The sequence below is a fragment of the Electrophorus electricus genome, chromosome 4 (assembly GCF_041902795.1).
Source record: "Electrophorus electricus isolate QZ-2024a chromosome 4, ASM4190279v1, whole genome shotgun sequence".
NCBI classification, from domain to species: domain Eukaryota; kingdom Metazoa; phylum Chordata; class Actinopteri; order Gymnotiformes; family Gymnotidae; genus Electrophorus; species Electrophorus electricus.
The window spans coordinates 1,748,723-1,761,217 of NC_137500.1; the positions used below are offsets into that span (position 1 = coordinate 1,748,723).

The 12,495-nt window shown below is 42.2% G+C and overlaps 1 pseudogene; it reads right to left on the minus strand.

The window, feature by feature from the left end:
* Positions 1-2,783: 2,783 nt before the first annotated feature.
* LOC113568264 (major histocompatibility complex class I-related protein 1-like) lies at positions 2,784-7,974 on the minus strand (annotated as a pseudogene).
* Between the last annotated feature and the right edge of the window lie 4,521 nt (positions 7,975-12,495).

Here is a 12,495-nt window from a genome sequence, read left to right on the forward strand (position 1 = left end):
TGTGTTCAGTCATAACTCTAAGTTGCTTTGGATAAAAGCTATCTGAAATATGAAGCTTGTGTGTTTGTGTGTGTGTAGTCACTATAATGTGAAAGAGGTTTTTGGATGATGCTTCATTAGAATGTATCACTATGGGTGACTCGTGGATGAGGCACTAAACTCAGTGAGTGGTAAACTGGACTGTGGATGTCTCAGAGGTGCAGGAGGGAGTTCTGACCAGTGCAGGAGAGCAGAATGCAGCAGCTCTGTTTGTATTCTGTTCTGTGTCCTGGAATTTCTGTTACTTCCACTAAAATAAAGCTTCATTTTGGACATTGTCTGCTCTTTTATAAGAGACAAACATCTTTATTAATGTTACCAGACAGTTTCTTGTGCCTGAGTGAGCTTATCTGAACAGACCAGAACATCTGGTGAAAGTGTGGCTCTATTCTGCGAAAAAGAGAATCACTCAGCCATGGTAATGCAAATCTGAGTTGCACCCCACTGCTCTCTCTCTCTCTCTCTCTCTCTCTCTCTCTCTCACTCGCTCGATCTCTCTCTCTCTCTCTCTCTCTCTCTCTGTCTCTCTCGCTCTCTCTCTCTCTCTCTCTCTCTCTCTCTCTCTCTCTCTCTCTAGGCCTGCTGAGGTGGATTATGTCGCCCCCTGCTGTCCAGGTTGGTGGCTCACTCTCCTTGCAGCTACACCAACACCACCTAACATTCATTCCTCTTGTGGTGGTGAGTGTATCATTAGCCTGATTAAATGAACTAAATAAGAAAAACCAAACGCCTCATTCCTAGTAAAGAGAACATGTTTATTCCCCTTAACGACACACTCCATATTCCTACACTCACTTCACTGTTTACACTTCTTGTTTACACATCATTTTTGCACTATCCATGTCTGCTGTATACATTTGTAGCCCTGGAAATGTTTATTTTTAAATTGCCATTCTATTCCTATTATATTATTTTATTATTTTTATTGATGCTGTGATCTACCTGTTTTGTTGTACAAGTACAATGATAATAAAGTCTTTTCTGATCTTATCATATCATAGACCAGTGCCCTCCAAACAGAACACGTTTCTTTATTAGTTATTGATTCCCCCTCTTGTCACGGTAGGCTGGTTGTCCAGCAGGAGGGACACACCTACTCCTGCCCAGGACCGCACTACACTACACTACACTACACTACACTACACTACACTACACTACATTACACTACACTACACTACACACTACACTACACTACACTACACTACACTACACTACACTACACTACACACTACACTACACTACACTACACTACACACTACACTACACACTACACTACACTACACTACACTACACTACACACTACACTACACACTACACTACACTACACACTACACTACACTACACTACACACTACACTACACTACACTACACTACACTACACACTACACTATACTACACACTACACTACACTACACTACACACTACACTACACCACACTACACACTACACTACACTACACTACACTACACTACACACTACACACTACACTACACTACACACTACACTACACTACACTACACTACACACTACACTACACTACACTACACTACACTACACACTACACTACACTACACTACACTACACTACACTACACACTACACACCTCTCATCCTATCAGTTGAGGACTACCCTGGTTACACACTCACCACCCCCTCATTTCCTGGTAGAGCAACAACGTTCTTGAATGTTCACCCCATTGCCACATCAGTGCCTCACCTCAGTGGTCCTGCCCTCCCAGTTCACCTCCATCAAGAGTCCAGCGCTGAGTCTGACATCTCCATCCCAGCTCTCTATCAAGACCTCACTGAGGTATTCAGCCCAGTAAAGGCCACACAGCTTCCCCCACACAGAAAAACCGACTGCTCTGTCAAACTACTGGATAACACCTGTCCTCCTCAGTGTAAGGTTTACCCTTTATCTCAGTAGGAAACCAAGTGATGGAGCAGTATATTCAGCAGGACTTAGAGCAGGAGTACATTTACCCCTCCACCTCCACCTCAGTGTCTTCTACATATAGAAGGACAGCAGGCTGAAGCCTTGCTGGGACCACAGAGTTCCTAATGCCCTCCTGGTGAAATATCCTCATTGCTGCTTCTGTGTGTAATTCGTGAAATTGATTTGTAATACAATAGTCATGACTTTTGTTTGAGAAAACTGACTGTCAAATAGCAAAAGTTTACTTTGCTAAAGTTTTAGTGTGAAAGGTAGTTTAGTATATGGATGGACTGACATGTTTTGGCTAAGGTCAAATGGTACCTCATAAGGAATAGAGCTGAGATTTGTCTGAACATTTTCATATGAAACATATGGGTATCACACTATAAGTAAGAACCTTTAAAGTGAATTTAAGAAAGTATGCAAAAACAGAGAAAATGCCCTCAGACTTCAGAAGATTAATGAGATCTGGGTATATCCATCATTGTTTACCTTGACAACATACTGGTATATTCCTTTTCCCTAGACCAAGATGTTTGCGACATTTGCCAGGTACTCTGGACAAAGGAGAGTTCCACCTGTGTGAGGTCAGCTACCTAAGCTAGCTCATAAATGTAATCAGTGTATGGATGCAGGCTGCTAAAGTGATCTACAGCACTTTCTGCAATTTGTCAACTTCTACAGGTGTTTAATTGGGGGTTTATTATCAAGGTGGGAAGCAAAGTCGTCCACAGAGTGAGCAGCCAACACTGGGTAACAACCCTGAACCATATCAGTAAGTGAACTAAAGCCACACACGGGGCTCCAGCTCACACTCCCTCTGTCTGGTCAGCAGGACTGGAGACCTGGAGTGGCATCAGGAATGGAGCGTGTGGTCCAAAGAGATGGAGGAGACAGAGGATCTGACTCTGGAGTCAAACAGAGAACGCACACATATATACAGACCAAACATCACATTTTATTACTCATCAATGCAGAAATATCACTTCTGGATATCATGCAACTGTAGTTACTGAAAAAATGAGAAATTCACATCATTGTAGCAGCTAGTAAGAACATAACAGGGACTGGGAGGCTGCATTTTAAACACAGTGAGTCAGTGCTGATTACTTAATATACTAAATAAATAAAATTAAACAGCATGATGTGCAAACCCCTTAAACACACTTTGTAATTCATTTGCATTTTTTAAGTTATTTTTATTATATTAAAATATAAAACATTATTTAAAATGTTATATTCCTGTATATAGTTATTTATTGTTTTGTATTTACTGAATGTTCTCTGATCAAATTAAGGGGGTCTTCATTCATTCTTGTTCATTCTTGATTGTGATGGGAGAGGGTTTCTCTTGGGACCTACGAATGTTCCCACATATGGGACAAACTACCCAGACTTGAATTAAATATCTTCTATATGAAACTGTGTTCAGATTGTTACTCACGGGATACATTGCCAGACTCGTGTGAAATCATTGTACATTTGAATGTCTTCAGTGCTGCTAAAAGCTGATCCAGCACTGCTACCCTCAACTGCAAAAGGAAATACACACACAGTGCACAACACTCACTCAAAATAAAAGTCCAAAATGCTTTAAATGTGGAAAAACATTACCAAAGCCACAATTCCATGCTGGAGAATTTGTTCAAATAAGAATTAAAATAGGGATGGAAAAACAAGAACAAGAACAAGAGAAAACTTGTCCTTTTCAAACTATATTATTAACCAGAGAAGAGTGAGATTCAGCACCAGTCTAAAGTTACAGCCACTGAACATTTTTTAAATGACTATCTATCCATTAAACTAAATTAGTTTATTACATAAATAATAAAGTGATTTATTATATACATAATCAAATTTATTTATTATATAAAACAATTAATTTATACTTGGTCAGTTAGCTGGTGCATTTGGACCTCACCATGTGTCTCTTGCACAAGCTGGAGTTGATCTCCTGCACCTGAACAGTAAAACTATATGAGGATACATCTGAACTAATTAATGGTACAAAATACTGGAGCTACACATCACTCCCATAAGTCCATGGACTGGTACTACCATTACATGCTTGACTATTTTGGACTATCATCACAATTTCTTCTTCATGAGGAGGGAGGCTGTCTTTTTTACCTGAAAGGAGTCAAAGTTCACTTATTTCTAATCCAAATGTTGACTGTAAAACAAAATATATATTTACAAATCTGATTTAAAACCTTAGTCATGAATCACTGTAACTTGTACACTGGAGCTCTCATACAAAACAGGAGAGCAGACACACACACACATTTAACCTCACAGGGACACAGCAGCAGTATCAGCAGCATCTGACCTGAGCAATTTTAGCTTCAGCAGAAGCAGTTTATAGCTACTCACCAATCATCCTTTTCTTTTTAAGGACAATAGTGGCCACAACTGCCATAATCACAACTCCACAGATCACAGCTCCCATCAGAGTGTTTTTCATTGTAGAGTCACTGTGTTCTCCATCTGTAGTCAGTAAAGTAATAAATTCTCTTATTATAAAACAACAAAACATTCCTGAACAGCGATGCTAGTCGAATGTTCTGAATGTAATGTATTGCCTCGTCTCCTCATCAACATTTCCCACTGGAACTCAATATGTCTGATGTGATTTATGCAGTTTGCAAAAGTGCAATACTTTAACAGACCAACATCTTCTCAAACTCATGAATACAGTTTTCAGTGTCACAAATATATTTACCCCATTTTTTATTGCTGGTTCTGTGAGACTACTGTGGGTCACATAATAGTCATAATCTGCGCCTTCATTCTCCAGGATGTCCACACTCTTCCTCAGCTGTAAGTGTCAACATCATTGGGTCTGACTCCTGAGGACGTTATCAGCTTTTCAGGCAGGGAGGTGCGGTACTTCCTCACACTCATCATCACGTCTTTAGGGTAGAAGCTCGTGGCCAGGCAGGTCAGAGTCAGTTTGCCTGGGTCACTTACAGCTCTCTGAGCAAATATATAGACATCCACTTTAGCTGTAGAGAGAGATCAGGTGTAAACACACAAATTTGCATTCAGTCAAAAGCCAGATCTCTATCAAAAACATTACTGCTGCACATTTTTTCAGAACCATGTCACCTTATTTATGAAGACACCTGTTCTGCCAGAGGAATGTATCCATTATTTCAGCACTGTGAAGCTCAGACTCGGTTATACACTTTGGTTTTGAACATACATCTTCCTCATGTCTGAATCTTTCTTAATGTGAGGCACCAACAGAATGAAGAGAGAGTGAAGGGAGCATGAAGAGAGTGAAGGAGGAGTGAAGGGAGCACATGCTTGCTGCAAGACAATTTTCAAACTGCTGCTCGCACAGCATCCAGAACACACCACCATTTAGGGACTTTTCTGTTATTGTAAAAACATTAGCAAAAGAAGCCACATTTGACAGGTGGCTTATAGCACAGGCCAACATGCACAGTAAAATACAGACTGTAACTGTGCACAGAGATGTAATAATGCAGCTATAATGCCATCCTACTTATTAAAGTTAACAGTGACTGTAGGTACAAGCTTGGAGTTCCTAATAAAGTGACTAGGAAGTGTATATATTCTGGAAGATCATAATTTATTTAAAAGAGCTGCAGAAAATTTAATCTATGTTTTATAAAGACTGAAAAACACTTGGCCTTGTTTTACAGTAACATTACTAATATCAAACAGATCTGTGTGTACTGTAGTTGTGTAGTGCAGAGATTCAATTCCAGTCTGGAGTACAAATGGAGTTGAAAAGCCCTGTAGAAGTAAACAAACAGGTTTCACTGTGGAGACCAAATACTCACTTTGACTGATCTCAGTATTACTGTAGTTCAAATAAATCTTCATCCACTCCACACATCGCACAAGAACAATGTTTTGTCCATGTTCAGAATTCCACCTCTCTGCTGTGTCCTGGACTTGCTTAAATGTGGCCTTCCACTGTATGGAGATCCAGTCATAAAAGATGAGAGCTTCTCCATCATAACCATATTCATTAATGCATCTTAAAACATTAAACGTTGCTTCAGTCGCATAGCCAAACCTCCACTGAAGGATGTGAACATCTGAAATTGATTGGAGAGACACAGCACATTTAGTACACAGACACATTTAGTACGCAGACATTTCTCATGAGTTTTCCACTCTCCCACAAGTCTTTCTACAGAACATACATGCCCAAGATTAAACAGTGACACACTAGAACTTACACTGAGTGTACACATTCAGAGGACTAAATGAATGCAACGTCCAAATGACATGCAGACTGCTCTCTGGACTATATGATGTTTTAATTACTGATATGTTAAATATTTACAGCAGCTCGTTCAGGACACAGACCAGTGCAGACTGCTCTCTGGACTATATGATGTTTTAATTACTGATATGTTAAATATGTACAGCAGCTCGTTCAGGACACAGACCAGTGCAGACTGCTCTCTGGACTATATGATGTTTTATCACCAATATATGTTAAATATGTACAGCAGCTCGTTCAGGACACAGACCAGTGCAGACTGGAATAACTTGGAATGGAATATAAAACATTGAACAGTAAATCAACTTATTTCTGTATATTACTGTGTAAAAGTCTGTTTACACACTGTAGGCAAGTGTCCTTTTAATCTACTCCTCCTGCTGTATTAATAATGTAGATCTACTCCTTCTGCTGTATTGATAATGTAGAGCTACTCCTTCTGCTGTATTGATAATGTAGAGCTACTCCTTCTGCTGTATTGATAATGTAGATCTACTCCTGCTACATTAATAATGTAGAGCTACTCCTTCTGCTGTATTAATAATGTAGAGCTACTCCTTCTGCTGTATTAATAATGTAGAGCTACTCCTTCTGCTGTATTGTTAATGTAGAGCTACTCCTTCTGCTGTATTAATAATGTAGAGCTACTCCTTCTGCTGTATTGATAATGTAGATCTACTCCTTCTGCTGTATTAATAATGTAGATCTACTCCTTCTGCTGTATTGATAGTGTAGATCTACTCCTGCTACATTAATATTGTAGAGCTACTCCTTCTGCTGTATTAATAATGTAGAGCTACTCCTTCTGCTGTATTGATAATGTAGATCTACTCCTGCTGCATTAATAATGTAGAGCTACTCCTTCTGCTGTATTAATAATGTAGAGCTACTCCTTCTGCTGTATTGATAATGTAGATCTACTCCTGCTATATTAATAATGTAGAGCTACTCCTTCTGCTGTATTAATAATGTAGAGCTACTCCTTCTGCTGTATTGATAATGTAGATCTACTCCTGCTACATTAATAATGTAGAGCTACTCCTTCTGCTGTATTGATAATGTAGATCTACTCCTTCTGCTGTATTGTTAATGTAGAGCTACTCCTTCTGCTGTATTGATAATGTAGAGCTACTCCTTCTGCTGTATTGATAATGTAGAGCTACTCCTTCTGCTGTATTAATAATGTAGATCTACTCCTGCTGCATTAATAATGTAGATCTACTCCTTCTGCTGTACTAATAATATAAATCTACTCGTGCTGCATTAATATCATAAAATAAAGTTTGAAGATATTAACATTAGCCTTTTCTCACCTGATATCTTGTGTTGAAAGTCCTCAATAACGAAATGGCCATAGTCCATCTTCCTGTAGGTCAGCAGTGCCTGTCTGCAGGTCTCTCTGTAGAAGCTTCTTCAGCCAGTCCTGTTTGGGAGTCCTGATTCTGTTCCTGCTGTTGTAGGAGTCAATCTGTCTGCCATTCAGAACAGTCACTGCAGTGAACTCAAAGAGACCGTCTGGGTAGAGACTGGACTGGACTGTGTACTTGTAAAACAGAGAGTGTTTATCTGTGGGAATCAGAGACATAACAAGAAATGATAGTAATAAATAAGTTGATTATTGCCAATAAGGAGTGAAATTAATATGTAGCAAACTGAAACTGACTGGATTTCCCATGTGGAAACATAAAGTGTGAATCTAAGCAGGACATCTGAGAGCTTTTGGTCACCAGGGGCATGCTGACACTGCGCAGAGACCCAGGGCTCAGCCCGAGAAGAAATGTTGCTCTGTGAATTCTTTACCACAGGTTTGAGAAAACAAACCCAGAATTAAATATCATATTACGTTTAGGGGTTTGGCTATATTGGTAAACTTCTACTGAAGCTGTACAAATTCCTCCTACATTGCACAAGCCAATTTAATATCCGATTAATTTAATATGTGAGTACTTAATCAATACACATAATTAGTGAGCTAAAAATCCATGTCAACAGAAGCATACTGGCACATCTGGCTTTTTTTGCAGCATTCAGAAAAAACAGCTGTGCATTTGTGCTCAATACACTATGCAAAATATTGTGCCAGTTACTGTTGTTTTCAAAGGTAATATTTTCTGATACAATTACACGAGGCAACAGACTAGGGTCACACATTTCATTTCAGCAAACAGGGCCTTTTAACTGATATGCAAGATGACCAACTACAGAGCATGGACAGGATGTCTGAGACAAGCATAACAAATGAACATTATAACCCACATCACACAGGTAGATGTAGATATAGATAATGTAGATAATGTAGATGTATAACACACATCACGCAGGTAAAATACCTGATCTTTCTTTACTTTTTGGAGTAACACAAAGGGTAGCGTTTTTGATACAGTTTGGCAAAACAATCAATGATAGCTTCCTCTTCAATGTTCTTAAGTAGAGAGAGGATGGAGAAGTCTATAAGACGCATTTGGTTCATTGCACTCTACGTATGAAAGCGTCTAAGCTACAGCTGCACACTGGCGCGGTTAGAATTATATCAATGTAGCAAAGCCCCTAAATGTAAGATTTGATTTAATTCTGGGGGGGGGGGGGGGGGGTGCACAAACATTTGTTAAAGATTTCATAGAGCAACATTCCTTCTCGGGCTGAGTCCCTAGTCTCTGCGCAGTGTCGGCACGGCCCTGGTGAGAGAGTTTTAACAAACAGGCTCCAACTAGTCTACCTTAAACAGGCCTGTTACTCTTTCAGTTCTGATCCAGCTTACCATGGTTAAAAAGCTCAGAGTTCTACCGGGTTAGCGAATAGCTGCCACTACTTCAGTAAATGATCAAACTCTAAATTATCGTATAGCGTAGGCATCATATATTTCTGTTGTTATCATCCCTAATGCAAAACGATTTTGAAGGAGTATAAACGAAGTTAATGACATCAGTATTCATTATACAAGTGTTCATGTTTTCTGTACCGTGAGCACCGTGATTGCCTAAATACCTGTTAAAGATTTTATTTTGACAAATGCGTATTGTAAAATTGATCCGATTTTATATTATGCTTACAAACATATATTGAACTGTGTTCATTCAAACTTCCCCACGTTTTCATCTACACTTTAAACAAGAACATTCAAGAACTAAAACTTACTTTCAGTGGGTGCTAAAACTGGCAGTGTAATTCCGAACAACAAAAAAATCAATTTTATCTTCATCGTGAATGTATATTGTTGAAAAGTTTATTTCAGCAATAACCCATCCATAAAGCAAACTTTTCAACAATCACTGGAGAAGTTAAAGAAACACACTGCTGCTTCCTCAACAAAAACAGGAAGTGATGCTTAATGGGGATATGACCGACTGCAAAAGAGCACCCTCTTAGCAGTGCAGATCTCACTCTGGAGGTGGATAAGACGTTGCTAAAGAAACTTGACAATATGATCTCTTAACGTTGTATGGAAAAACAAACCACGGTATAACACAAAATCAGTGATGATTAACACACATCAGTGTGGGGGATTACATTTTCTGTTCTTCACAACCCTAAATAATAGGTTTAAATTAATCCACAAATTCCATCTGACTGAAGACTTCCTAGTAAAAAAAAACAAAACAAAACACATGCCTGACATTGATAGACTGCTTGTTTGTTTTGTAGAAATGCTCTGTATGATGTTATTCAGTCATATAAATATGTTTTGGTCTGATCTCCTGTTGTGTGTTCAACTCATTTTATTGATGATTTTCTTTTTATATTCTTCTCTAGAATGTTAAATTATGAGAAAGAGAAGGAAAGATGGATTTCACAATAAATCTCCTTGCTTGCTAAGTACAATATTCATAAGTGCAAATTCAGTCATGCCAAACCTTTGTTATTCACATTTATGGACAGATACATGGTCATTGTACAGTGCTGGAAAAACCTCAGAGCAATGAAGACCCCAAAGGACTAGAATTATAATTTATTTCTATTTTTCTCTTTTCAAGCATTTGTAGACCTCTGATGTAGAATATTTGTTTATAGTCTGGGTCTTGTGGATGCCCAGCCAGCAGCAGACCACAGCTATGATCGCTGACTCAAAGTTACAGACCAATCACTATGGAGCTCCTCCACCAGCCCAAACCAGCAGAACACCAGGCCAAACTGGAAGCCTCTACCAGGCCAAACTGGCAGAAGATCTCTTTCACCAGGCCAAACTGGCAGAAGATCTCATCCAGCAGCCCAAACTAGCAGAACATCTCCTCCACCAGCCGCTCCACTCTAGTCTGGGATTGTGTATACCTCGAGCCGCTTCATGATTCTGTCCATAGCTATGAGGACTTAGAGGTTCCCGGCATTGGTGGTAGGAAACAAGCCAAGGACAACCATGGTGACCATCTCCATGGACGCGCCTAAGCAGAGAGAATGAAGCAGGGTCTTCACTATGGTCACAACAACACACATACAGCTCGATATCAGAGCACCAGCCCAGCCCTTAAAATGTCTGCAGCAGCCACTTCAGCATCTTTCCTACACCGAAGTGCCCCAGGCCACACATCTCCCTGATACTAGTGCCCCACGCCACACGTCTCCCTGATACTAGTGCCCCACGCCACACGTCTCCCTGATACTGGTGCCCCACGCCACACATCTCCCTGATACTAGTGCCCCACGCCACACGTCTCCCTGATACTAGTGCCCCACGCCACACGTCTCCCTGATACTAGTGCCCCACGCCACACGTCTCCCTGATACTAGTGCCCCACGCCACACGTCTCCATGATACTAGTGCCCCACGCCACACGTCTCCCTGATACTACTGCCCCACGCCACACGTCTCCCTGATACTAGTGCCCCAGGCCACAGGTCTCCCTGATACTAGTGCCCCACGCCACACGTCTCCCTGATACTAGTGCCCCACGCCACACGTCTCCCTGATACTAGTGCCCCACGCCACACGTCCCTGATATTAGTGCCCCACGCCACAGGTCTCCCTGATACTAGTGCCCCAGGCCACACGTCTCCCTGATACTAGTATACTAGTGCCCCGTGCCACACGTCTCCCTGATACTAGTGCCCCACGCCACACGTCTCCCTGATACTAGTGCCCCACGCCACACGTCTCCCTGATACTAGTGCCCCACGCCACACATCTCCCTGATACTAGTGCCCCATGCCACACGTCTCCCTGATACTAGTATACTAGTGCCCCGTGCCACACGTCTCCCTGATACTAGTGCCCCACGCCACACGTCTCCCTGATACTAGTGCCCCACGCCACACGTCTCCCTGATACTAGTGCCCCACGCCACACGTCTCCCTGATACTAGTGCCCCATGCCACACATCTCCCTGATATCAGTGCCCCATGCCACACATCGCCCTGATACTAGTGCCCCACGCCACACATCTCCCTGATACTAGTGCCCCAGGCCATATGTCTCCCTGATACTAGTGCCCCAGGCCACACGTCTCCCTGATACTAGTGCCCCAGGCCACAAGTCTCCCTGATACTAGTGCCCCACGCCACACGTCTCCCTGATACTAGTGCCCCACGCCACACGTCTCCATGATACTAGTGCCCCACGCCACACGTCTCCCTGATACTACTGCCCCACGCCACACGTCTCCCTGATACTAGTGCCCCAGGCCACACGTCTCCCTGATACTAGTGCCCCACGCCACACGTCTCCCTGATACTAGTGCCCCAGGCCACACGTCTCCCTGATACTAGTGCCCCAGGCCACACGTCTCCCTGATACTAGTGCCCCACGCCACACCTCTCCCTGATACTAGTGCCCCACGCCACACATCTCCCTGATACTAGTGCCCCAGGCCATATGTCTCCCTGATACTAGTGCCCCAGGCCACACGTCTCCCTGATACTAGTGCCCCAGGCCACAAGTCTCCCTGATACTAGTGCCCCACGCCACACGTCTCCCTGATACTAGTGCCCCACGCCACACGTCTCCATGATACTAGTGCCCCGTGCCACACGTCTCCCTGATACTAGTGCCCCACGCCACACGTCTCCCTGATACTAGTGCCCCACGCCACACGTCTCCCTGATACTAGTGCCCCATGCCACACATCTCCCTGATACTAGTGCCCCATGCCACACATCTTCCTGATATCAGTGCCCCATGCCACACATCTCCCTGATACTAGTGCCCCACGCCACACATCTCCCTGATACTAGTGCCCCAGGCCATATGTCTCCCTGATACTAGTGCCCCACGCCACACGTCTCCCTGGTACAAATTGTCCCCCTAATACTGTCATTCACTCTGACCC